General features: G+C 41.8%; 1 protein-coding gene across 7 annotated transcripts in view; it reads left to right on the forward strand.

Moving 5' to 3' along the window:
- The window catches only part of PDK1 (pyruvate dehydrogenase kinase 1), a 119930-nt gene that overhangs the window by 54078 nt on the left and 40195 nt on the right, over positions 1–25657 (forward strand). Inside the window, exon 13 of one of the 7 annotated variants that reach the window (XR_012094227.1) lies at positions 15320–15704. The exons of 4 other annotated variants lie outside the window; for them this stretch is intronic. The gene's annotated coding sequence lies outside the window, so the exon portion shown is untranslated. Of the gene's footprint in view, positions 1–544; positions 8874–15319; positions 15705–25657 lie in introns of those variants that run through there. 2 more of the 7 variants (XR_012094223.1, XR_490975.3) reach the window with 2 other exon arrangements.

Below are 25657 nucleotides of genomic sequence, written 5' to 3' on the forward strand. Positions count from 1 at the left end.
ACAGGGGTGTGCCACCACACCTGGCTAATTTTTCTATTTTTAGTAGAGACGGGTTTTCACCATGTTAGCCAGGCTGGTCTTGAACTCATGACCTCAGGTGATCTGCCTGCCTTGGACTCCCAAAGTGCTGGGATTACAGGCATGAGCCACGGTGCCCGGCACAGCTAGTGTTTTAATTAAAGCCTTTGCTACAGAAAAGTTGTGTCATTTGGGTACTCTGGGAAGCAGATGCTGAGACAGGAATGTAAAAGGTTTATTGGAGGGTAACGAAACAATTTAGAAGTGAATTGTGGAGGAAGCAGTATTGGGCATAGAGAACCTCAGACCATGATGCAGAGCTGAGTCTTGACTAACATGAGGAGCTTAGGAGCAAAGATTGCCCATGAGGACACCCACTCAGGGCAGAAATGGCGGAGGGCACCCTGGCCCTGCTCAGTCATTGGTAGGGACTTCCCTGGAGGGGTGTGGCCTTGAGTCGAAAGCTGAAGCACAGCCTGAAGGAACTGACAGATGGAGCTTATCAGCTAATTTGCATTTTTTACAGCTAAACTGGACATTCATTCTTGAGGGGAAATCTGAGCAGTACACCTCCATGACTTCAGAAGAAATGCTGGAGAAGACAAATAGTAAAATCCTTATTTGACCTTTCTTGCTGCTAATTCCTTTTTTTTTTTAAGAGGTGGAGTCTCACTGTCACCCAGGCTGGAGTGCAGTGGCACAATGATGGCTCACTGCAGCCTCAAACACCAGAGCTCAAACAATCCTTCCACCTCAGCATCCTAAGTATCTGAGCTTACTGGTTTACCACCATGCCCACCTTGGACTTTTTTCCTTATTCCCTATCAGATAGTCTCCTATCTGGACTATCTGAAGGGTGGTTTTAAAAATCATATTTCTGTGGAATACCTACCCACTTAAAAATGTGTAATAATGATGCCAATGGCTGCTGCCATCATGCTGGCTGCAGCAGGGAGGTGTGGCTGGGGCTGCGTATGCCATGGAGCCAGGGGAATCCCTCCTCCTCCTGAGTTGGGACAGGAATTCCCGGTGCTGCTGTGGCCGCCCAAACCGCAGCTGTAGACCCAGGCCTGCTCTACGGAGCAGGCAGGAGCCCTGCCCTCCTGGGCTTCCCAAACTACAGCCATGGATCCAAGCCTCCCTGTGTTCTTGAGGGAGCCGGAAACAGGCAGGATCTGCCCTCCTGGGTGCAGCTGCAGCTGCCGCACCCACAGCTTCAGACCTGGGTCTCCTGCTCCAGGAAGCAGGCAGGAGCTGTGGATAAGCAGGAGCCCTGCCCCTTCCAAGTTGATGGGGTGGGAGCTCCCGGGTGCAACTATGACCGCCCTCCCAGGTGTAGAACCCGGGAATCTCTGTAGCCTGTACCCTCAGGGATCCCAGGAAGGCTCCCCCACCCCCACCAACCCCTAGCCCTGCAGGTTCAGGGGTGTCTGTTCAGAGTCCTGAATGGAAGGGGTGGGTCCCCAGTAAGTCCCCACCTTCTGGCCAGGGAGGGCCTGAAGACTGGGGGCCAGTCCGCCAGTGGCTGCCAGTCCCTCCCACAGGAGTAGGGACTCATGCTCTTCCGTGCTGCTCATGGCCACCTATGGACCAATCAGCACGTACTTCCTCCCCTCTGAGGTCCATAAAAGCCCTGGGCTCAGCCAGAGCAGGGCAGAGGATGACGGGAAGCTACAGAGAGGAAGTATTCTACCCATAGCTGGAGATGATGGGCGACCAGCTGCAGAGAGGAGCTACCCTCTGCTGAGAGCTTCAGAGACCTGCAGACATCCGAATGACTTGCCTGCAGAGAGGAGCCACCCTTTCCAGGGCTGCCTCTCGGCTGAGAACTGAACACCCAATGGAATAATCTGCCTACAGAGAGGAGCCACCCACTCCTCTGAGCTATTCTAACACAATAAAACTCTTCTTCACCCTCCACTTGTCTGCATATCTCATTCTTCCTGGATGGAGGACAAGAATTCAGGCACCATGGCCATAGAGGTCTCTGGCCAGAAAAAATTGACACCCCAGAGATCCTGTAACAATCATCTATTTCTAATTCAGAAACACTTACAAAAAGATTTCATAAAAATTAAGGTAACATAACATTTTTCTGAATTTTAAGTTGTATTAATTTTTCATAAATTTGATGCGTCATGACATATCTGTTAAGTATTAGTACATAACAGTGATGAACGTTCAGGAATAGCTGTTTACACTTTTTCTTGGACATAACTTTGCCTGGTCTGGCTACAGACCCTGCAGAGAGTTTGCTCCTGTGTGGGTGGAGTGGCCGCCTGGATCCCACACTTGCCCACTCATGTGCTCCCTCCCACAAGGGTCTGAGCACAGTAGGCCAAGCAGACAGGGTGCCCCTGCTAGGAGTCTGGCAAAGGGGCTAAGAGAAATCTTGCATCACTGCCAACTTTGGGTTCAATATTTCATGTTTTTCTGAAAAAAATGCTTAGTGTTCTGAAAACAGCACTGAGTTATTCAGTGACTAAAACAAAATTTAGAACTTCTCTACTGCCATTAAAATTAAAGAGTAGAGGCCGGGCGTAGTGGCTTATGCCTGTAATCCCAGCACTCTGGGAGGCCAAGGCGGATGGATCACCTGAGGTCGGGAGTTCAAGACCAGCCTGACCAACATGGAGAAACCTGGTCTCTACTAAAAATACAAAGTTAACCGGGTGTGGTGGCACACGCCTGTAATTCCAGCTACTTGGGAGGTTGAGGCAGGAGAATCGTTTGAACCCGGGAGGCAGAGGTTGCAGTGAGCTGAGATTGCACCGTTGCACTCCAGCCTGGGCAATAAGAGTAAAAGTCCATCTCAAAAAAAAAAAAATAGAAGCAAAATACTGCTTCACCAAGGATAACTAATATTTTATGCAAAATCATCTTTATAATAATTACGTGAACACTTTTTGAAACAAGTCAATTATGCAAGAGAATCGGTTATCAGTTACACTAAATTGGCTATGTAATGAGACTTACTAAATTACAAGGTTAGGGAAGTAGAGCTTGCGGTACCTTGTAAAAAAGAACATCTTTACATCTTAAATTAGCAAGTCCATATCCTAAGTCTTATTTTGCTACATGAAAATTTACTCAGTTAGTCAACAAACATTTAGGGAGTGCCTACAATAGAAGCAGCACTGTGGGGATGCAGCTACGAACAGGCACTTTATAGAAGAAAACCGGAAAGTGAAATCTCATGTAAGTGCTGAACCTGCTTAGTAATCAAGGAAGTACAAATTAAGACCACATTGAGGTACTACTATTTTATATCCCTTAGAGGAAAGGTCTAAGAAAGCCAAATGTGAGAATATGAATCAGTGTGAACTCTCATACATTATAATACATGTGCAAATTTATAAAATACCTTTGAAAACCAATTTAGCAGTTTTTTGTAAAATTACACATTGACATAACTTGTTACCTAAAACTCTACTCCTAGAAATACATTCCAGGAAAAGTTGCACGTATTTGGAATGCTAATAACAAAAACAACTGGAAATACTCTTGAAACCCAATGACATGGAATAAGTAAGTTTTGGTATATTGTATTTATCCAGCGAAATAATATACAGCAGTTAATGAACTATAGCTCCACACATGAATATGAATCTTAGGAACATAATTTCGAGTGGAAAAGAACTCCCGAGAGACTGATACTGTATAATATCTCCATAAACTAAAAAAACCCAAACAAAACAGTGCTCAGGCCTATGAAAACCTACATTTTTTGAAAGGTGAGGGGATGATAAATGCAAAACTCAGGCTAATGATTGCATGAATGGAATAGGGAAAAGCACATAGGTGAATGAATGGTATTGTTCAAGTTGAAGGTTTTGTGAGAAATAAGTTCATAGAGGTTCATCATCTTATGCTACATAATTTACTTATATGTGATAGGTTATTTTTAAATTTAGGAATATTTTTAAATTAGGTTAATTTAAAAAGCAATAAAATAATGCTCCCTCTTGAATAACATACTTCTGCCATCTAAATTGGCTAGTGGTTGGACTGACAGTAGAATGCATGTTTTCTTTCAGGGTGGTGTCTTGGAAAGTCAACTTCAAAACAATAGAAAAACAGAACATGGCATACAGTATGCTTTCCCAATAAGATGTTCTTTTTCTGTCTTTGTAATTTATAAAAATGATTGGTTGGTTTGTTTATTTAGGGACACAGTCTCACTCTGTCACCCAGGCTGGAGTGCAGTAGTGTGATCTCACCTCACTGCAACCTCTGCCTCCTGGGTTCAAGCGATTCTCCTGCCTCAGCGTCCTGAGTGGCTAGGATTACAGGCATCTGCCACCATGCATGGCTAATTTTTTTGTATTTTTAGTAGGGATGGGTTTTCACCATGTTGGCCAGGCTGGTTTCAAACTCCTGACCTCAAGTGATCTGCCCACCTCGGCCTCCCAAAGTGCTAAGATTACAGGCATGAACCACTGCGCCTGGCCAATTATTTTAAAATTCAATACTTAAGAAAATTGAATAGATAAAAATTATTGAATAATGTTTTATTAAAGATAAAAATAGATTCTTATTAAATGAAATAATTTGTATTAAAACGTATTCTCAGTCCATTTTGTGCTGCTATAACAGGATTTCACTGAGTAATCTATAAAGAATGAAAATTTATTCTCTCACAGTTCTGGAGGATGAAAAGTCCAAGAACAAGCCACTGGCAGGTTAGGACCTGGTCTGTCTGCTTCCAAGATTTCTTGGCACCTAGAATACTGTGTCATCTGGAGGGGAGGACCATCATATCCTCACATGGCAGAAGACCAAGAGAGAGCTGATCAACTCCTGCAGGCCATTTTTCTGATGGCATTAACCTATTCATGAGGGCGATTCCTCATTACCTAAACACCTCCCATTAAGCCCCATTGCCCAGTGCTGTTGCATTGGGGATTAAGCTTTCAACACATGAGTTAAGAGGGGAACAAACATTCAAACCATAGCATCCTCTGAACCTCTCAACTTCTATAGTTCCATGCCCCAGATGTAATGACTGAATATTTTTGTGCATTATTTCTAACATTTTCTATATATATGCAAACATGTATATTTATACACATTAAACACATAACTTTATTAAAAAACTTTGCTGAAAACTATTTGGCAATAACCTATTCCTTTACTTACAAAGCATATTTCATGTTAGAACCCATAAATCACCCTCAACACTTTTAGGGGTTATGTAGTTTTCCGTTATAATAGATGTGTCATGATTTAAACAGTCATTTGATCACAGTTATTTAGGCTATTGCAATGTAACAGGACAGTAAATGAGACTCGGTCAATTTTAGTGGAGGCTTCCAAGTCTGCAAGTAAAAGCATCCAACTACCCCTACATTCTATAGTGAGATGATAGACTATGTAGGTAGGACTTATTATACAAAGGAGGCCTTTATAAACTGGCTTAGGACCCTGAAGTCATCATTCATCTTAGGATATACAACTATTGAAGTGTATAAGATTGAAAAAAGTTAAAATTTTAGAAGGAGATATTTTGAAACATGCTAAAGATGAAAACAAGGGGTCCTTTTTAGTTTACCCAAAAGTAGGTGGCAAGAATATACATTGGTCCAATGTTTGGACAGTGATGGCAACAAGCAATAAAGATTAAAACATTCCATTCTGTGCAGTGAGCCGAGATTGCGCCACTGCACTCCAGCCTGGGCGACAGAGCGAGACTCCGTCTCAAAAAAAAAAAAAAAAAAAAAAAAAAACAACAAAAAAAAACATTCCATTCCTACTTTGCTTCACTTTCATAATCATCTGGTAGGAAAGAGTAGAAGTAAAATTGATGTGTGAGAACTGAAGCCAAAGATGAATGAAGAAGAAAAGAATAATAGTGCAAACCACGATTCTCTAAAATAATTTATCTCTGCACCTGGAAAAGTTTGGAGCAGAATTATGCAATCTTCAAGCTATCGGCTCAGGTGAGCAGATACCTTAGATGAATTCCCTGGCAACAAAATTAAGCGGAGAGCTGAGAAAATTTGTTTGGGAGAGTTCTTAGAAAATAACCTGGAAGAAGTTGGGGCAGGCAGGACTGACCAAAGCAAGAAGCTTTCCTACAGTGTGGCTGCAACTGAGGTCCCAGCTGATCCTTCTGGGAGTTCCAGAGTTGGGGTGGCTTTTCAGAGTTGTCCCACATTGAGGCTAGAGAAGTGGGCCATTTTATTCCTGCATCAGTGAGCACTGGGAAGGGTGTGACTTTGGGTAAAGAAATTATGGTCTGCAGCTAATATCCCCAGCAGCTTGGAGTTAGGTACATCGACCGTATGGAGCAACTCTGGATGAAGTGCTGCAGTATCCCCTATAAGAAGTAATGCAGGTTTTTCTTCCTGGTACTCATCCATTTCTGTTTTAGCCCTTATCTTTGCATGACTTTCACCACTGTATGCTACTCTCAGGCTTACCGGAAATCATTCTGCCACCCCCTGCCCCAAACTGCACTAGGGAGAGCAGGGCCTTGTGAGGTTTTCTTGGGCTGCCGGGATATATCATGTGGACATTTGCACTCATTTTGCTGCTGGGCAGGAGAAGACCCTCAAGCTTTGCCTTATTCACCAGGGGTGCCCACATTCTCTCCTGTTCTTGGATTTCCAACTGTCTTGATTTCTCTCTTCCCATAGTCTGAACAAATTTCCACAGCTCAGTGGACCAGGGGTGGAGCTGAAGAGAAGCAGAGGACCAGGAAAAGCAGACACTGCCGATAACTCATTTTCTCCCATTTAATTTTTATGACCTGAATTATCTCTAGGCCTAGCTTTTTTTTCTTTTCTTTTCTTTTTTTTAAACATGTAAAGGCGTAAGCTTCAGAAATTTTAGCAGCTCTTTGGTTTTCTGCTGTAACAGTCTTTGCCTGAGGCAATGAATGCATTGACTAAATGAATAAAAGGCAAAGAGTAAAAAATTTAGAGAAGGATTTCTCAATATCTCAAAACATCCCGCCACAATTACACCCAGGGATATTGACAGGATCTGTGATGAGATCCATGAAAGCTTGTAAAAAAAAAAAAAGCTTGTAAAAAAAAGCCTTTGATGGCTCATGAAAAAGGGAAAAGGATCAGATGATCAGAGTCAGGGAAAAGTCTCAATTTCATTTAAGGAAGGAAGAAAGAGGATGCTGCAAATTGTAGATGGGCAACCTTAATGTTCTACATGAAGAACATTCCAGACAAAATGGATCTCAGGCCAGGCATGGTGGCTCACCCCTGTAATCCCAGCACTTCGGGAGGCCCAGGTGGGTGGATCATTTGAGGTCAGGAGTTCGAGACCAGCCTGACCAACATGGCAAAACCCCGTCTCTACTAAAAATACAAAAATTAGCCGGGTGGTAGTGGTGTGCCCCTGTAATCCTAGCTACTCAGGAGGCTGAGGCAGGAGAAGCACTTGAGCCTGGCAGGCAGAGGTTGCGGTGAGCCGAGATCACATCACTGCACTCCAGTCTGGAGTGAGACCCTGTGTCAAACAAGCAAAACAAAACTCATTTATGTTTTTGATAGTTAGTCTTGGTCAGACAAAGGCTGTTGAAATAGGTATCTGGACTTCAGCAAATAATTGGACAGTCTTCTGAAATATCATGAATAAGATGTAAGAATGGGAACCAGAAGACAGAAGGGCAGGTAGATTTATAATACAGTGAACAACTGTGCCCAAAGAGGACTGGAACATGGCCACAGTAAAATGGTCAAGATAGATGTGACTGTGGAAACGATGGCATTTGAGGGAAGTTGGACAGAACTGAGGATATGAAGTCTGGAGAAGAAAAGCCTCAGGGAACCTAGGGTAATCTGAAAGTGAGGCCTGTCATCCTATGCAGGCTCATTCTGTGGGGCTTTGATATGGTTTAGCTCTGTCTCCCCACTCGAATCTCATGTTGAATTATAATCCCCAGTATTGGAAGTGGGACCTGGTGGGAGGTGACTAGATCAGGGGCTGGATTTCTTATGAATAGTGTAACACCATCTCCTTGGTGCTGTCTTCATGATAGTGGGTGAGTTCTCACAAGATCTGGTCATTTAAAAGTGTGTGGCACTCCCCACCTCACACTCTTGTTCTTGCTTTCACCATGTGAAGTGCCTGCGCTCCCTTTGCCTTCCACCATAAGTAAAAGTTTCTGGAGGCCTCCCCAGAAGCAGATGCCACAGTGCTTCCTGTACAGCCTGCAGAACCATGAGCCAATTACATCTCTTTTATTTATAAACTACCCAGTCTAGGTACTTCTTTGTGGTAATGCAAGAATAGCCTAATACAGGCTCAAAGGAAAAAAACTAGAGCACATTTCTGATGTCTAGAACGTGTCGGCTGGGCACAGTGGCTCACTCCTATAATCCCAGCACTTTGGGAAGCCAAGGCAGGCAGATCACTTGAAACCAGGAGTTCAAGACCAGCCTGGCCAACATGGCAAAACCCCATCTCTACTAAAAATACAAAAATTCGCTGGGCATGTGTGATGGTTAATACTGAGTGTCAACTTGATTGGATTGAAGGATGCAAAGTATTGATCCTGGATGTGTCTGTGAGGGTGTTGCCAAACGAGATTAACATTTGAGTCAGTGGGCTGGAAAAGGCGGACCCACACTTAATCTGGGTGGGCACCATCTAATCAGCTGTCAGTGTGGCTAGAATATAAAGCAGACAGAAAAATATGAAAAGACTAGTTTGGCTTAGCCTCTCAGCCCACATCTTTCTCCTGTGCTGGATGCTTCCTGCCCTCGAGCATTGGACTCCAAATTCTTCAGTTTTGGGACTCGGACTGACTTTCCTTGCCCCTCAGCTTGCAGATGGCCTGTTGTGGGACCTTGTGATCATGTGAGTTAATACTTAATAAACTGCCCTTCATATAAATATATTTATATATATATATAAAATATACATTATATATATTTTGTATATAATATATAATTATATAGGAGAATTGCAGGAGAATTGCTTGAACCCAGGAGGTGGAGGTTGCAGTGAGCCGAAATCATGCCACTGCACTCCAGCCTGGGCGACAGAGTGAGACTGTTTAAAAAAAAAAAAAAGAATTTGTCTCAAAAGCAAATAAAACAATCACATGAAAACCTGGGCTGTTGTGAGGTAATAAGCTTAACAGCAGTGTGATGCCACAGTGGAAACATTCATTCCACTAAGTGTACAGAGTGCCTACCCTCCAGTCACAGAGAAATAGAGAATGAGGTGAGATGACTTCTGAGAGCTCCCACAGTTCTGAGCAGCTATGATTCCACTCCTAGAAAATGCAAGTGCTAAGACAAAACCAAGTGAATTGCCACTTTTTGGTTTTTACCAAAATGTTTTATGTTTTACAGAAAAACCAATGATTCAGAAAGAGGTTTATAAAAGCTTGTGGATGCACTCAGAGTCAATTTTATGGCTCGTGACTGGCAATATTAATAGAAGCACTAACAAAAGGTATGATATGTAGTAATAAAACACCTAAGCATGCACTCATAAATCATGTTCCCACAGGATTTGCTTGGGCAGGTTGTTTTTCCCTTGTGATTGAAGACAGAACAAATTCTACACTAAACTTAGCTTTTCCCCAGGAGACCCATAAACCTCAATACAGGCTAAAGACTGGAGTAAAAACCATGTCGTTTCAAAGATAAAACACCAATGAACATATAGATATGAAAAAAATGTGACATTCTAGACTTACACAATGGAAATGTTTAGTCATCATACTTCATAGCATAATAGCACAGTGGGTTGCTCATTGGGCACTCCTAAATTAAAATTGCATAGGTTGATTTTCTACCCGTCAGTTCTGCTAAGATCCTAAACCAAAATTTGATGAGATATTAAAGCTTATTTAGCTTTGGTGATGGCTGTTGTTTTTGCAGCTACTTATCCCTGCCTTCTGGTATTAGAGTCTTTCTTTGTTCCTCTCAGGAACTCCTCCTCCCACATCTGATGGAGCTACCAATCATCAGGTCTCCTCTGCCTCTGGGGTGTGACTCAGGCTGGCCAATCAAAGTTCTTCATCCAGTTGGACTGTGACTGGCCCTGGGTGGTTATCTCACCCGAGGAAGCCCAGAATCCTTTTGCAGGGATTATCAGAGATGCTAAGAGAATGGTTGGGGAAAGCTTATCTCCTGAGATGATACACTAGAGCAGGAGTTCCCCAGCCCCTGGGGCCACATACCGGTACCACTCTAGGGCCTGTAAAGGAACCTGGCTGCACAGCAGGAGGTGAGCATTACTGCCTAAGCTCTGCCTCCTGTCAGTTCAGTGGTGGCGTTAGCTTCTCATAGAAGGGTGAACCCCATTGTGAACTGTGCATGCGAGGGATCTAGGTTTTGTGTTCCTTATGAAAATCCAATGCCTGATGAACTGAGGTGGAACAGTTTCATCCCAAAACCATCCCCCAACCACCATCCATGGAAAAATTGTCTTCCACGAAACCAGTCCCTGGTGCCAAAAAGATTGGGAACTGCTGCACTAGAGATCATTTGAGTGGACATGCTGGGGTCCCATCCTTGCCACCATAAGGAGAGGGGTAAACCAGTGAAAAGGAAGGCAGAGCTGAGAATAAAAAGGAAAGGGCAGGGCCAGGTGCGGTAGGTGGCTCATGCCCGTAATCCTAGCACTTTGGGAGGCCGAGGTGGGCAGATCACCTGAGGTCAGGAGTTCAAGGCCCGCCTGACCAACATGGAGAAACCTTGTCTCTACTAAAAATACAAAATTAGCTGGGCATGGTGTTGTGCACCTGTAATCCCAGCTACTCGGGAGGCTGAGAGAGGAGAATCGCTTGAACCCGGGAGGCAGAGGTTACAGTGAGCCGAGATCGTGCCCTTGCACTCCAGCCTAGGCAACAAGAGTGAAACTCTGTCTCAGAAAATTGAATAAATAAGTAAAAAATAAAAGGGGGAGGGACAGAAGCCTGATAATGTCTTTTGAATGCTTGAATCCAGGGACAAAACATGGAGATATGAATGACTGTGTGGAGCAGAACCCACCTTCTTCCAACTCAGCTTTGGACTGTGAGGTGACAGAGAAGTAAACATAAACATTTGTTGTGCTAAGCCACTGAGATTTTGAGTCATAACAGCTGTTAGCATCAATGAATCTAACTAATACAGTAGCCCACTATATAACTTCACTAGTATGTCTGAAATTCAAGGGTTGTGATCAGTTACTCTCCCCTGTCCCCACTCTGACAGTTAATTGACCTGTGAATTTGCCTTTTGAAGGCAAATACTGCGTTATTGTATTTCAGCCTTTGTTTGGTTTCCTGACAGATGTAATTGTCCTGTGTGTCCTTTCTCCAGGCAGAGTGATGTTCCTGGAATGTTCATCTAATCATATCATGCTTCTGTTTGTAACTTTCTCCCTTCAACCTTATCTCCTGCTAGTCCCTGCTCTACCTCTCTACGATTGGAACATATTTTTCTTATGCCCTTGTTTTCCAAGGACTGAATCTGACTCATCTTTTGGGGCTCTGTGTAAATATTCCTTTATCCAGTAAGCCTGCCTTGAACATTTAGTCTGGTCTAATCCTAATCTGGTGCCTCTGCTATGAACTCCCATAGTACTTTCTATTTGTCTTAGTGGAGCACTCACGACACCTTATTTACATTTCTTAATTGTCTGTTTCCCCTCTCTGGATTTGAGGTATAAAGGCTCTTGGGCATTGCATTTCCAGAGCCTTGAACAATGCCTGGCATATAGCAAAAAATATATAGATATATTTTATGTATGTGTATTTATATATGTCATATATATCATATATACATATATGTGCTTAATGACATGAATGAATCAGTGACAAAAAAAGAGAAAACCAATATAAACATCAGAAAGATCTTCCTCCCTTAAAAACATCACAAAGATCCTCCTCCCATGCAAGTGTGGTAACTGACGTCTGAAGGTAGTGAGTCTGCAGCAGGTAAAAATATTACCTAGAAATCTTTCAAAATCTTTGAAAACACAGTCATGTATTGGATTCTTCCTAACATTTTTTTCTTTCCTTGGCTTGGGAGATTATAATATCTCTGAAAGATAAAAAAATATATTTGGCTTGGGTCAAAATAATTTATAGTTAAGAAACTAAGTGTACTTATTTTTTGGATTCTGAGTTTGATTAGTTGCTGAGGCTCATTTATTATCTGAAATGTAAGTAGTTAAAAGTTTTCAATAGCCTAAGTCAGATATGTGCTACTTTTCAATTTGATTTTTCTTTTGAAGGTAGAGGGACATTAGTAATAATGGGGGCAATAAATAAAAAGGAATTTATAGGCTTAAAATTTCTGTTGACATATTGGTATTGCCAGCATTCAACAGACATAGTTATTTTGGAGAAGAGGGAAGCTTTATAAATAATGAAACAAAATAACTGTTCTTCTCTCTGTAGTTTGGCAATCCATATAGACACTAATATCCATTATTTTAAAGATATAGGTTTGAAATTAACGTGTTGCAGGGTGCAGTGGCTCACACCTGTAATCCCAACACTTTAGGAGGCCGAGGCAGGAGGATCACTTGAGCCCAGGGGTTTGAGGCCAGCCTGGGCAACATGGTGAGACCCTGTCTCTACTAAAAATAAAAAAATTAGCCCAATGTGGTTGTGCATTCCTGTAGTCCCAGCTTCTCAGTAGGCTGAGGTGGGAGGATTGCTTGAACCCTGGAGGTTGAGGCTGCAGGGAGCTATGATCATGCCACGGCACTAAAAAAAAAAAAAAAAAAAAGAGAGAAAAGAAATTACTGTCACACCTTCTTTTGGGGTAAGTCATTAATTTATTTAAGAAATAAATAAAAAACAAGGAGATAAACTAATTAGAGATTGTTGAAATGTCTTATGGAAGGCACAGTAAAATACAACAGTATCCAAACCCTTTCTTTCTCAGCTGTGAACACTTACGAAAGACATACAACGTGAATTTCTACAGAAAAGAAAACCCCACACAAATCCATTCCATTCCTGCAGAATTCTAAAAGAGAGAGAAAAAAAGAGGGGAGAGAATGAGAATCTGAAAAAGCAACACTGCCATAGGAATTTCGTCCCAGGCCCAGCAACATGGTTATGCAAATCATTTCAGATGTAGAGGATTGAGTGATGCACAGGGCTGAGAACATTGTCTGAAAGAATAGTATCTAAACCTGCACCCAGGGCTACCTGTGGATTGTCACAAGCTCTGATCTTGGCCCATTCACTCTTCAGTTCTCATGGTTTCAATTCAACATTCAGGCATTTTCTGCAATACAGGTTTCACAAAGCATTATATTCGTCAGGGAAATACTTCAGAGGAACATAAAATACTCTGTTGTGCCAAAGCAACAGCAGCTGGTGGAGTTTATAGAAATGAGCAGAGCCCAATATGATGAATTATAAACATGCTTATGTTTAAAGCAAGCACTGACATAAGAGAGGCAACAGAACACAGAACATGCTTCTATTTAGCGCAAAAAATATGCACAGTATCAAGAAAGCCATACATAGTCATTAAAAGATTTAGGAAATTCACATACTAGACCATATTTTGTTCTCTCTTCCCTTGGACATCATATGTGAGATGGAGTAAGGACCTCCTTAGAGGCCTGTGGGCACCCCCAAGCATGGGAATTAAGGAAAATCTTGAGTTCCTTCAAGTTCCAGGCACCTAGTTAGCCCTGAGAAGTAAATAAGCAACTTGATGAGCAAGAAGGTAATAGCCTAAAGCAAGAGCCAAGGAAACTAGAATCAGGGGACATTTGGTTCCCCTATACAAACCAAAGATAACATTGTAACATACGTCTCTGAGTTGTTTTTCAGAAACCGAACCCTCACCAAACATCTGCCTGCATATCTACCTGCACGTAGGCCTCAGATAAGGGAGATCTGGGGCTTGAACTCTGACCACCATCTTTTGGTCTAAATTTCTTCCTGCAGCGAGTGAAGAAAGTCACACCTGTGAGCTGGGCCTAACATTCTTTTCTGCTGACCCCAAATTCTTAAAGCTTCTCAAACCAATTGCAAATCAGAAAGTCTTTGAATGTATCTATGACCTGTAAGCCCCTGCTTCAAGATATCCTGCACTTTAAGGTCAAAACCAATGTGTAACCTTGATTTATGGTTTTGATTTATGGTTATGGCCATCAATCATTGATTTATTATTTTGCCTATAGCTTCTGCTTTCCTGAAATTTACCCCTGCTTTACAAACCCTTGCCTGCTAGTCATAGGTCAAAGTTTAAGCGTTAGCTTAGCTACCTGAGCCTCCTTGCTTGGCACCCTGCCAGTAAACACCTTCCTTTCTCCTGCTGCAAACCTCCGTGTGGATATCTGGTCTCATGGTGCTGGGCTAGTAGAACCCATTTCAGTTGTATAACAGGTTTAAGGGTTAAGATAATTATTTCCTTTCCTTTATGGCATATTATCATCACTCCTGTTTACAGTAGCCTTTTCTCTTCTTCCCCCAATCCCTGCCCCTTACTTCGCTTTCACCCTCTATCTACTTCGTGGTGCAAAATTGTCGGTAGGTACCAAGCAAGAGTAATGTGTTTGATATATGGCCTTGGTTATACAGACATCTTTGAAGAATATATTACTATTTCTGGGTGAATTGATGTTGAAAACCCGTGTTGATAGGATCATACTATCACATCTCACTCTGTTTCTTACCTTTCTCACCTAACACTACATTTCCCAGCCCTCTTCATGTTGTTGTATGTAGCTCTGGTTCATTATTTCTGACTGTAACAGAGTATTCCATAGTATATACCTCCATCAGATTTAACGTCTCCATTCCCACCCATGATAAACTTACATCGCCTCTAAATCTCCACTGTCTTAATGTTGTGGGCCATGGTGGCTCATGCCTGTAATCCCAGCACTTTGGGAGGCTGATGTGGCAGGACTTCTTGAGCCCAGGAGTTCAAGACCATCCTGGGCAACATAGGGAGACCCAATCCCTACAAAAAATAAATTAGCCAGGTGTGGTGGTACATGCCTCTGGTCCCAGCTACTCAGGAGTCTAAGGTGGAAATATTGCTGGAGACTTGAGGAGGTTGAGGCTGCAATGAGCCTTCATCATGCCACTGCACTCTAGCCTGGGCAACAGAGCAAGACCCTGGCTCAAAAAAAAAAAAAAAATGTGATGGGCACCTTTCACCTTTGTACATATGATATGGACAGGAGGCAGGGAAATACTGGGTAGAAGAGGGTGGTCCCCAGTGAGGGCCACACCCTCAAGCCTGGACCCATGGCCCAAAGTGAGAATATGCATTCCTGTTTTCCTGCCTGAATGTTGCCTTTTCCAAAACCACCCTGGCCCTTCGCCTGCTCCCATCCTGTACCCATAAAAACCCCACAGGCCGCACTGGTGGAGTGGCAGAGCAGCAGAAAAAGGAAGAAGAGAAGAAGCAGGTGGACGTCAGAGAGAAGCAGCTTGACTTCAGAGGGATGACTTGACAGTGAGATCTCAGAGAGGATTTCAGCTGGGGATGGCCGAACTCCAGGGGAATACCATCTTCCCAATCCATCCCCTTTCCAGCTCCCTATCCTGCTGGGAGCCACTGCCACCACTCAATAAAATCCTCCACATTCACCATCCTTCAATTTGTTCTTGTGACCTGATTCTTCCTGGACACCAAACAAGAGCTTGGGATACAGAGGGCTGTCACACTGAGCTATGAAACAGCCATCTGCAGATGGCAAAGCTAAGAGAACACACTGTAACACTCCCTCTGGGGCGTCAGGGGTCACAGGCAACCCCTAGATGCTGCTGCAGGCCTGCATGGACTTCTGCTCCTGCCGGTTGGCCAGAAGTGCTCATCCCGACCTCTGCACCCTTGTACCTGTGAACTTCCCCTTCCATGAAGGTTTGAAAGCTGTGAGTAAACAAGCCAACCCCTTGGCTGGTCCTGTGACAGGGTGAAGGGAAATATTCTGTTTCACATTCACCTCCTCAACAATCTGTGTGTGAGTTGTTCTAGGGAAGGTGAGAAGGATTGATTGGTTATCTGATATATACATAATTCCAAAATGGCTGCACAAATCTACTCCTCAACCTTCAGTAGTAAGTGAGGGTTGCTCTTCCCCACATCCTCACTAACACTTGGGATCATATGACTTTCCAATTTTAGCAGTACTATCTTACGGTTTTAATTTGTATTTTGCTATTTACTTGTGATTTTGGATCTTTTCCTAAAAACTATGTACTTGGGCTTTCCTTCTGTCAACCTATTTATATTCTTGACCTATTTTTATATTGGACAGTCTTGTGTTTCTTATTGATCTGCTAGAGTCCTTCAAATACCCTAGTTCTGCACTGCTCCATATACCACACTAGCCACAGATGGCTCTTTAAATTCAAATGAATTAAAACTAAAAATTCAGTTGTTCAGTTGCACTATCCCCATTTCAAGTGCTCCGTAACCCAGTGTGGATAGTGACTACCATATTGGAGAATACAGACAGAAAACATTTCATCATCACAGAGAGCTCTATCTTCTCTCAAATGATCGTCCAACTGTAAGGCTTATCTACCATGTCCTTCATTGAATGATGATCCTTGATATTCATATGGTCATATCCACCTATTTTTTTACCCTCTCATGGAATTTTTTTTTTTTTTTTTTTTTTTTTTTTTGAGGCAGGGCCTCATTCTGTCTTTCAGCCTGGAGTACAGTGGCACAATCTCTGTTCACTGCAACCTCCACCTCCCAGGTTCAAGAAATTCTCGTGCCTCAGCCTCCTGAGTAGCTGGGAATACAGGTGCATGCCACCACACCTGGCTAATTTTTGTATTTTTTGGATAGGATGGGGTTTTGCCATGTTGGCCAGGCTGATTTTGAACTCCTGACCTCAAGTGATCCTCCCACCTTGGCTTTCCAAAGTGCTGGGATTATAGGCATGAGCCACTGCGCTCGGCCACCCTCTTGTGGAACCTTAAGAAGTCCTTCTCCATCCCCAAGTACTCAAAAAATATTCTCCTACATATTCTGTATTCACTTCATAGCTTTACCTTTCACATTTAGGTCTTTGATCCATGTGGAAGTCATCTTTATATACAGGGTGACAAAGTTTCAGCTTTATGTTTCTATATACAATAGGCCAATTTTCCAAATGCAATCTATTAATGCATCCCTTTCTTGCTGTTTTGTGGAGCCACCTCTATCCAATAACAAATTACCATATAAGCGTGTCTATTTTGACTTTTCTATTTCATTCCATCCCATCCCATCCTATGGCAGTCATTCTATTCCACAGTTAGTTTGGCTTGTGCCAGATGTGTACTGATTGTTGTGTTGTTTACTAGAAGACACAGTCCTCTCTTATAGCTGACTCTCCTAATTATGATTCAGTGTTCATTCCCTTTCTTTTTCACTAACAGAACTTTCCTTCTCTGCTTGTGCATGTGCACTTAACATCCACCATTGTGGACTGGCCTCCCAGTTTTGTTTGGGACAGCAATATACTCAGCCAAAATATTCCTCTTCTCAGACTTGCAGCAGAAGTTAGCCATGTGGTAAGGTTATAAATAATGAGATGGAGACAAAATTCCCTAGGGGTAATTTTTGTTTCCTGAGTAAAAAGGTCCCATAGAAAGTCATTCTCTCCTCCCTTTCCTTCTTTGCTTGCCTAGAATGTAGACAGTATTCTGAGGTAACACACATGGGGACAAAGGTGTACATCCTAAAGATGTAAGGACAGGAAAACTCAAAAGAACCTCTATGACTGGTAGCATTGTTTAGCTGTCAGTATCAACCCAGCTGTCTCTTGGCTTGTAGCATGAGTTAAATCATCCTTTGTCTATGCAACTCCTATGGTAGGACTTTCTGATATTTGTATATGAATACACTTCTGACACAGCCTACCTTTCCCCTTCTTTTCTGAAATTGCTTTACTTAGACTTTAATGTAATTTAATTTTAATAGATGGTTTTGGCTGGGCACAGTGGCTGACGCCTGTAATCCCAGCACTTTGGGAGGCCGAGGCGGGCAGATCCCGAGGTTAAGAGATCGAGACCATCCTGGCCAACATGGTGAAACCCCGTCTGTACTAAAAATACAAAAATTAGCTGGGTGTGGTGGCATGCGCCTGTAGTCCCAGCTACTCGGGAGGCTGAGGCAGGAGAATTGCTTAAACCCGGGAGGAAGGAGGTTGTAGTGAGCTGAGATTGCACCACTACACTCCAGCCTGGGTGACACAGCGAGACTCCATCTCAAAAAAAAAAAAAAATAGATGGTTTGATTCAAAGAAATATAGTATACGTTTTTATTTAATATTTTTTCTTTTTTTTTCTTTTTTCTTTTTTTTTTTTTTTTTTATAGAGACAAAGTCTCACCCTGTTGCCCAGGCTGGAGTGCAGTGGGGCAATCATAGCTCACTCTAGCCTCACACTCCTGGGCTCAAGCGATCCTCGTGTCTCAGCCTCCCAAGTAACTGGGAGTATAGGCATGCACCACCATGCTTGGCTAATTAAAACAATTTTTTTTTTTTTTTTTTAGAGATAGGGTCTCACTATGTTGCCCAGGCTGGTCTTAAACTCCTGGTCCCAAGTGATCCTTCTGCCATGGCCTTCCAAAGCACTGGGATTACAAGTGTGAACCAGTGAGCCTGGCCCTATTTAATATTTTGTATTTGTTGATTTTCTTTCTTTTGTTTTTTTTTGTTTTTTTTTTTTTTTTGGTCCATTTTCTTGACACTTCCAATTGATCAAAATCAAAACTGATCATTTTCTAGAAAAACTCATTAACTTTCCAAATTATTGTATGCACTGCTGATTCTGATAATTTATAATGCTAAGAGCATTTCTCCATTTTTTGTAGCTAAAGCCAATCTGTTTTTATGTTTTGCTTGTAGTTTTTTTAATTAAAATTTTTTGAAAAGCACAATATATTAACAAACTCCTATAAGCCAGCCTGGCAGATGAACAAATAGCGACATTTTATATTTACTTCAATTTTCTCTTCTTTTTAATAATAAAAATATAAAATTTTCATTTTATGTATTAGTTTAATTTATTTAATAATAAAATTATTATGACAAATGAAATTTCCCTACTTCTCTTCCCTTTCTCATATCTCACCCTCCCAATATTGTTTTATGGATTTTAAAATTTTGCCTGTATGACATCTTAATGATTTTTTTTTTTTTTTTTTTTTAAAGATAGGGCCTTGCTCTGTGGTCCAGGCTGGAGTGCAGTGGCACAATCTCACCTCACTGCAACCTCCGCCTCCTGGGTTTAAGCAACTCTCCTGCTTCAGTCTTCCAAGTAGCTGGGATTATAGGCACACTCCAACAGCCGTGGTTAATTTTTGTATTTTTAGTAGAGATGGGGTTTCACTATGTTGGCCAGACTGGTCTCGAACTCCTGAGGACCTCAGGTGATCTGCCCACCTTAGCCTCCCAAAGTGCTGGGATTATAGGCATGAGCCAACGCTCCTGGCCAAGTCTATGATATTTCTGCAACTTTCATTCAACATTATGTTTTTTAGTTCTTGCTATGTTAGAAGATACAGATGTAGTTCTATTTATTTTATTATTACTATTGTTTTTTGGAGGCTGAGTCTTGCTCTGTCGCCCAGGCTAGAGTGCAATGGCGCAATCTCGGCTCACTGCAAATTCTGCCTCCCAGGTTCAAGAGATTCCCCTGCCTCAGCCTACTGAGCAGCTGGGATTACAGGCATGCACCATCACACCCAGCTAATTTTTGTATTTTTAGTAGAGACAGGTTTTCACCCTGTTGACTAGGCTGGTCTCAAACTCCTGACCTCAAGTGATTTGCCTGCCTTGACCTCCCAAAGTGCTGGGATGACAGACATGAGCCACCATGCCCAGCCGTAATCTATTTTTTTTAATGTCTGGATAGTATTTTATAAATTCCTTTACTGAGAGGCTTTTGGGTTGTTTCCACTCATTACTCATTTGTTAATATAATCATTGCTGCAGTGAACTTTGAACATGTTTCCTTTTTCATGTTCAAGTACAAAGAATTCCTCAGTCCTACCTTCTAGTCTCTTGATTAAGGCAATCTATTCTTAAAATGAAAAAAAAAATAAGTTTTTTTATTCTTTTCAAAAAGAAAATATATAATTTATAAAAACGCTAAGGAAACTTTACCCTCTTTGTATGAAGTAACTGCAGTGTATTAGCGCATTGTAATGAATAGTCATTGTAATTGCATTTCATGAAGGAGCTCTTATCAGAATGTCAACATTCTTTATTCCATTGGAATAAAATTTCTATTGAAAATAATTTTTTAAAATACTCCCTGCTTCTGCCCCCAAATCAAGCACAACCTAAAATGTATACTTGCATAACTCTATTTCATTAGAAATAGTGAAATCTCACTATATGTGTTTAAGTCTACAATATCACTACATTGTTCAATATATACATCTAGTGTTTATCTGAACACTTATACTATACTATCTATATATTTCTATATACTATAGAAACAGTGGGATTTAAATGACTGTGTATTTATTTCACAGTAAAATTTAATTATATAGAAATGCATTTCATTCCTATACTTTTATTCTTATCGTACTTTCTTAGAGTCTGTATTTGTCTATTTGGCATCTATTTATCACATGGCCAATTGTATTAACTTTTTTGGCCGTGGGGCAGGGGTGAGACAGAGTCTTGCTCTGTTGCCCAGGCTGGAGCGCAGTGGCGTGATCTTGGCTCTGTGCAACCTCCCCTTCCCAGGTTCAAGTGATTCTCCTGCCTCCACCTCCTGAGTAGCTGGGATTACAGGTGCACACCACCACACCTGGCTAATTTATGTATTTTTAGTAGAGATGAAGTTTTGCCATGTTAGCTAGGCTAGTCTCGAACTCCTGCTCTCAAGTGATTTACCTGCCTTTGCCTCCCAAAGTGCCGGGATTACAGGTGTGAGCCACTGCACCTGGCCTGTATTAACTATTTTTCTATTTTTTGTATTCTTGATGCTCTGGCATTTAGTGGCCTTGCAGACCCTGGGAGAGACTGTCCCTCCCAGGGCTAATTCCTAAATATAGTGAACAAATGACTTGGGAGTATGCCTTTCATATGCAAGCCAACCGCTCTCTTTAACCTCACACACCAACCCAATGTTTCCTCTTCCCTGCATCATTCCAGGGGCAGTCACTGGTCAACCTGGCACCACCCCAATAGCTCAAAGCCCACCAGAATTATTCACACTAGCCAATCCTAAACTGTTTCCCCTGCCTTGCCTTGGCTTTCCTGTGGAAACCCAGTAAAAGCTGTGACCTAGGCTCTCCCCGGCTCCTTTCTGCCTCCTAACCAAAACTGATGTTTCCCTTGTGGCCCCACATGGCGTGGTTTGGCCTCTTCTCTTGGGAGATGTAAGGAATAAATTCTTTCCGTGGCATTGGCCTCTCCCTGTCAGCACACAGTCACTTCCACAAATTAGAATCCTGTGAACACAAATGAGACATATCTACAGAAGGTCTGTGTCATCATCTGTTTTGCTTTGCTATAAAGGAATGCCTGGGGCTGGGCAATTTATAAAGAAAGGGGATTTATTTGGCTCATGGTTCTGCAGGCTATACAGGAAGCATGGCACTAGCATCTGCTTCTGGTGAGAGCCTCAGCCTGCTTTCACTCCCGGAGGAAGGCAAAGGGAACCCACATTACATGACAAGAGAGGGCGGCAGAGAGTGGGGAGGAAGGTGTCAGGCTCTTTTAAACAATCATATTCTCAAGGTGACTTAAAGAGCAAGAACTCAGCAGGGCGCGGTGGCTCATGCCTGTAATTCCAGCACTTTGGGAGGCTGAGGTGGGTGGATCACCTGAAGTCAGGAGTTCAAGACCAGCCTGGTCAACATGGTGAAACCCCCGTCTCTATAAAAATACAAAAATTAGCTGGGCCTGGTGGTGGGCACCTGCAATCCCAGCTACTCAGGAGGTTGAGACAGGAGAATCGCTTGAACCTGGGAGGTGCAGGTTGCAGTGAGCTGAGATCATGCCGCTACACTCCAGCCTGGGTGACAGAGAAAGACTCCGTCTCAAAAAAAAAAAAAAAAAAAGAGCAAGAACTCATTCATTACCATAAGGATGGCATGAAGACATTAATGAGGGATCTATCCATGGTCTGTACATCTGCCACCAGGCCCTACCTCCATTACTGGGGATCAAATTTTAACATGAGGTTTGGAAGGGACAAACATCCAGACGATGTCAATGTGTTACCCTCCACCCTCCAATGCAAACAAAATAGAACATAGAAAAAAACTCAAACTGTACCAACAGGTAAACAGTAAGTCTCCTTCCCACTCTAGACCTTAAGTTTCCCAGAATCCCTGGCTCGGTTTAATATATAACATATAACATAAAGCTGTTTATATACCAGTTTATGTTATTGCAGGATTTCAATAACACTTATGAGAAAGTAGAGTCTAGAATGGGTTAATGAATCTGCATTAGAACTGACTCAAGTGATTTCTGTGTGAGGCAGCTTTGTAGATAACTTTTAAAAAATGGTTCATGTTTCCAAGTATTTCTTAGCTCCCACTTTGACCTGTTCCGGAGCAGCTTCCTGACGCTAGCAGATTGGTGCTATTTTCTGGAACACATGATCTGATGGAGGACCCTTCACTGCTCAGTTAGAACATTTCACATGCTCCCTGCTGAACATCCACAGAGGTCACTTGTTCTGCCTATTTCCCTTCACTGAATATTCCTTTAATGCCTACCAAACAGCCTCAGTCGGCCCCGTACCTGATACACTTTATCCCATTTAAAATTATTATTTTGTCAAGAATCAATAAATATTGGGACTCTTGGGTCTACAGGATTCTTTATCATCCTTAGGATATTTGGAAATAGTATAATCAATAATTTTTTTTCTCCCATTTTAATCCATTTTTCTGTAGATTTACATTTAAGTCAACACTATTTAGTTGATTTGATTAAGTAAATACATAACTTAGTACTTTCATTCTGATCTGCTCTCTTTTCTACTTCTACATCAATAGGCTGCATTTATTTATTTATTTATTTATTTTTATTGAGATGGAATCTCTCTCTGTCATCCAGGCTAGAGTGCAGTGGCACGATGTTGGCTCACTGCAACCTCCACCACCCAGGTTCAAGCAATTCTCGTGCCTCAGCCTCCCGAGTAGCTGGGACTACAGGCACACACCACCACACCTGGCTAATTTTCTTGTATTTTTAGTAGAGATGGCGTTTCACTCTGTTGTCCAGGCTGGTCTCAAACTCCTGACCTCAGGTGATCCACCCACCTCAGCCTCCCAAAGTTCTGGGATTACAGGCAGGAGCCACTGTGCCCCGCCTGCATTTATTTTTTTTAAATGGAGTAGGGAGAAAGCTGATAAAAATCAATATTAAGTTAAAGAAATAAATTCCTTCATGTTTGGTTGATTTTCATAATTGCTACTTGGATAGATACAGTCATGCAAGCAACTGGTGGTCAACCAGCCTTCCCAAGTATGGGCCCAAGAAAGAAACACCATGGACTGCTGCTGTGGTCAGAGATGGCACTTTTATTTAAAAAATTAACTCATGAAGAAAATGGCATTTTATTATCATGAGTGAGTTGTCTTAGGTGATGCCACTCGTGACTACAAAGCCAAAAATAAAATAAACAACTGAAGAAAACAAATTAAAATGAAACTTTAACTGTCATTTTATCTTCTTGCTGACATACATTTCCAAAGACAAAATCCTCCTTCCTGTGAAGTCAGTGGGAGGAAAAAACTGTTTTTGAAAATTATTAACTGAATTTCAGCTGAAATATTAACATGTAGAAAATATTATTTCTTTGGTGGAATTAATCATACAGGTAAAATCTATGTAATGGTCTTTATCCGTAAAAGAGCTCATATTCAGTATAATATGTAGCATAAAACTAGCAAATATCTATACTTAAATCTTATTAATATAACTTCTTTAGCTATCATATGGCAAAAAAACTGTATTTTTATTACCATTGATGCTTTTAGTTAGTTTCTACAGTCATTCATTTGTAAACAAAAACCTGTTTTTTATGGACAGATGAAATCATTTAAAGTTCCTGAATTCTACTCATGTGCTTTTAATTCTCTCCTCTTCCTCTTCCCAACCCATTCTTGCCCCTCTCCTATCCCAGGGATGGCCTAGCACGAAAGTCTCCACACAGAGAAGGACCATCTGTGTCTCTGTCAGTAGGTTAGGTGGAAATGGGGAGAGACTTGGTCAGTCAGTATCAGAAAAAGTTAGCAGAAATACAGAGAAAAGGGCCATGAAAGATCATGAATGATTTGAAGTTAGGACTATGTGAAAACACACACCAAATATGATCATTCCACAACATTACGAGTCCATTTAATATCACTGATATATACACTTAAAAATGGTTACGATTGTAAATTTTATGTAATATATATTTTACCACAATAAAAGTTTGAAAAAAAAATACATACCAAATAGAGAGCAAGGAAGTCAGTGGTAGCAGTAAGATCAGTACAAGCAGACATCCAGGCCACATTAATGGTGAATATGAATCACCATGTTCTCCACTGAGGGGGCCAGGACCAGCTTCCTGAACACCGGACCACAAACAACCCAGCACTGGATTAAATCCTCTGCTGTCACTGTCTTGAAATGTTTATTAATTTAATCTCTAAGACAGGCACAATAGGCATGTCTGCTATGTCTTGCCACCCTTTTGCACACAAAATTCACAGTGCCCATGAGCACAGAATTCCAGGGGACCCATGGAGGGGCAGTGAGACTCAGAGTGAATGTGAGGTGAAGGAGTTGTATCTACAATGGAGTAAGTAGGGCATTCACTACCCCAAGAAGCCATACTTTGCATCAAAACCAGAACTTGCTGTGAAAGCAGAAAGAATAAGTGCATTTTTAGGAACACAAATGACCAAGGAATCTTTCTTATTCATGTCATTTCCCTGGATTAGTCAATCACTTACACTGAAAATGACATTGAAGGAAAGGGGAAAAGATGGGGCAACTCCTAGTCCTTTCCCTTTCGGTCCTTCTTTCCTTAGCATAAGCCAAAGGTGGAGAGTCTTGGCAGAATACATGTACATATATCAAGAAGCGAAATACAGATAGTTGAGTTGGTTTTGTGCAATATTTCTGCTGTTCTGGTAAGAGTGAAATACATATGCAGAGAGGAATGGGGAAATACAAATTGCATTATTTATTTATTTATTCTTTGTCTTTGTTTTTTTGTTTGTTTTTGTTTTGAGACAGAGTCTCGCTCTGTCACCCAGGCTGGAGTGCAGTGATGCATCTCAGCTTACTGCAAGCTCCGCCTCCCAGGTTCCCGCCATTCTCCTGCCTCAGTCTCCCTAGTAGCTGGGACTACAAACGACCGCCACCATGCCCAACTAATTTTTTGTATTTTTAGTAGAGATAGGGTTTCACCGTGGTAGCCAGGATGGTCTCGATCTCCTGACCTCGTGATCTACCCACCTCAGCCTCCCAAAGTGCTGGGATTACAGGCGTGAGCCACCGCGCCCAGCCACAAATTGCATAATTTAAATGATTCTACATATAAATTAAATGCTCTTATATTTGCATTTAAAACTGGCATCATACCATATAAAGATGAAGGTAAAAATGCTGATAATCTATAATTTTAAGTTGGAATGGCATCAAATAGCACATAAAAGCTTCATGACAAGGTGAAAGAGAAACTGCACAAGAAAAAAACATATTTTAATACCTTTTTTTA

The sequence above is a fragment of the Chlorocebus sabaeus genome, chromosome 10 (assembly GCF_047675955.1).
Source record: "Chlorocebus sabaeus isolate Y175 chromosome 10, mChlSab1.0.hap1, whole genome shotgun sequence".
NCBI lineage: Eukaryota > Metazoa > Chordata > Mammalia > Primates > Cercopithecidae > Chlorocebus > Chlorocebus sabaeus.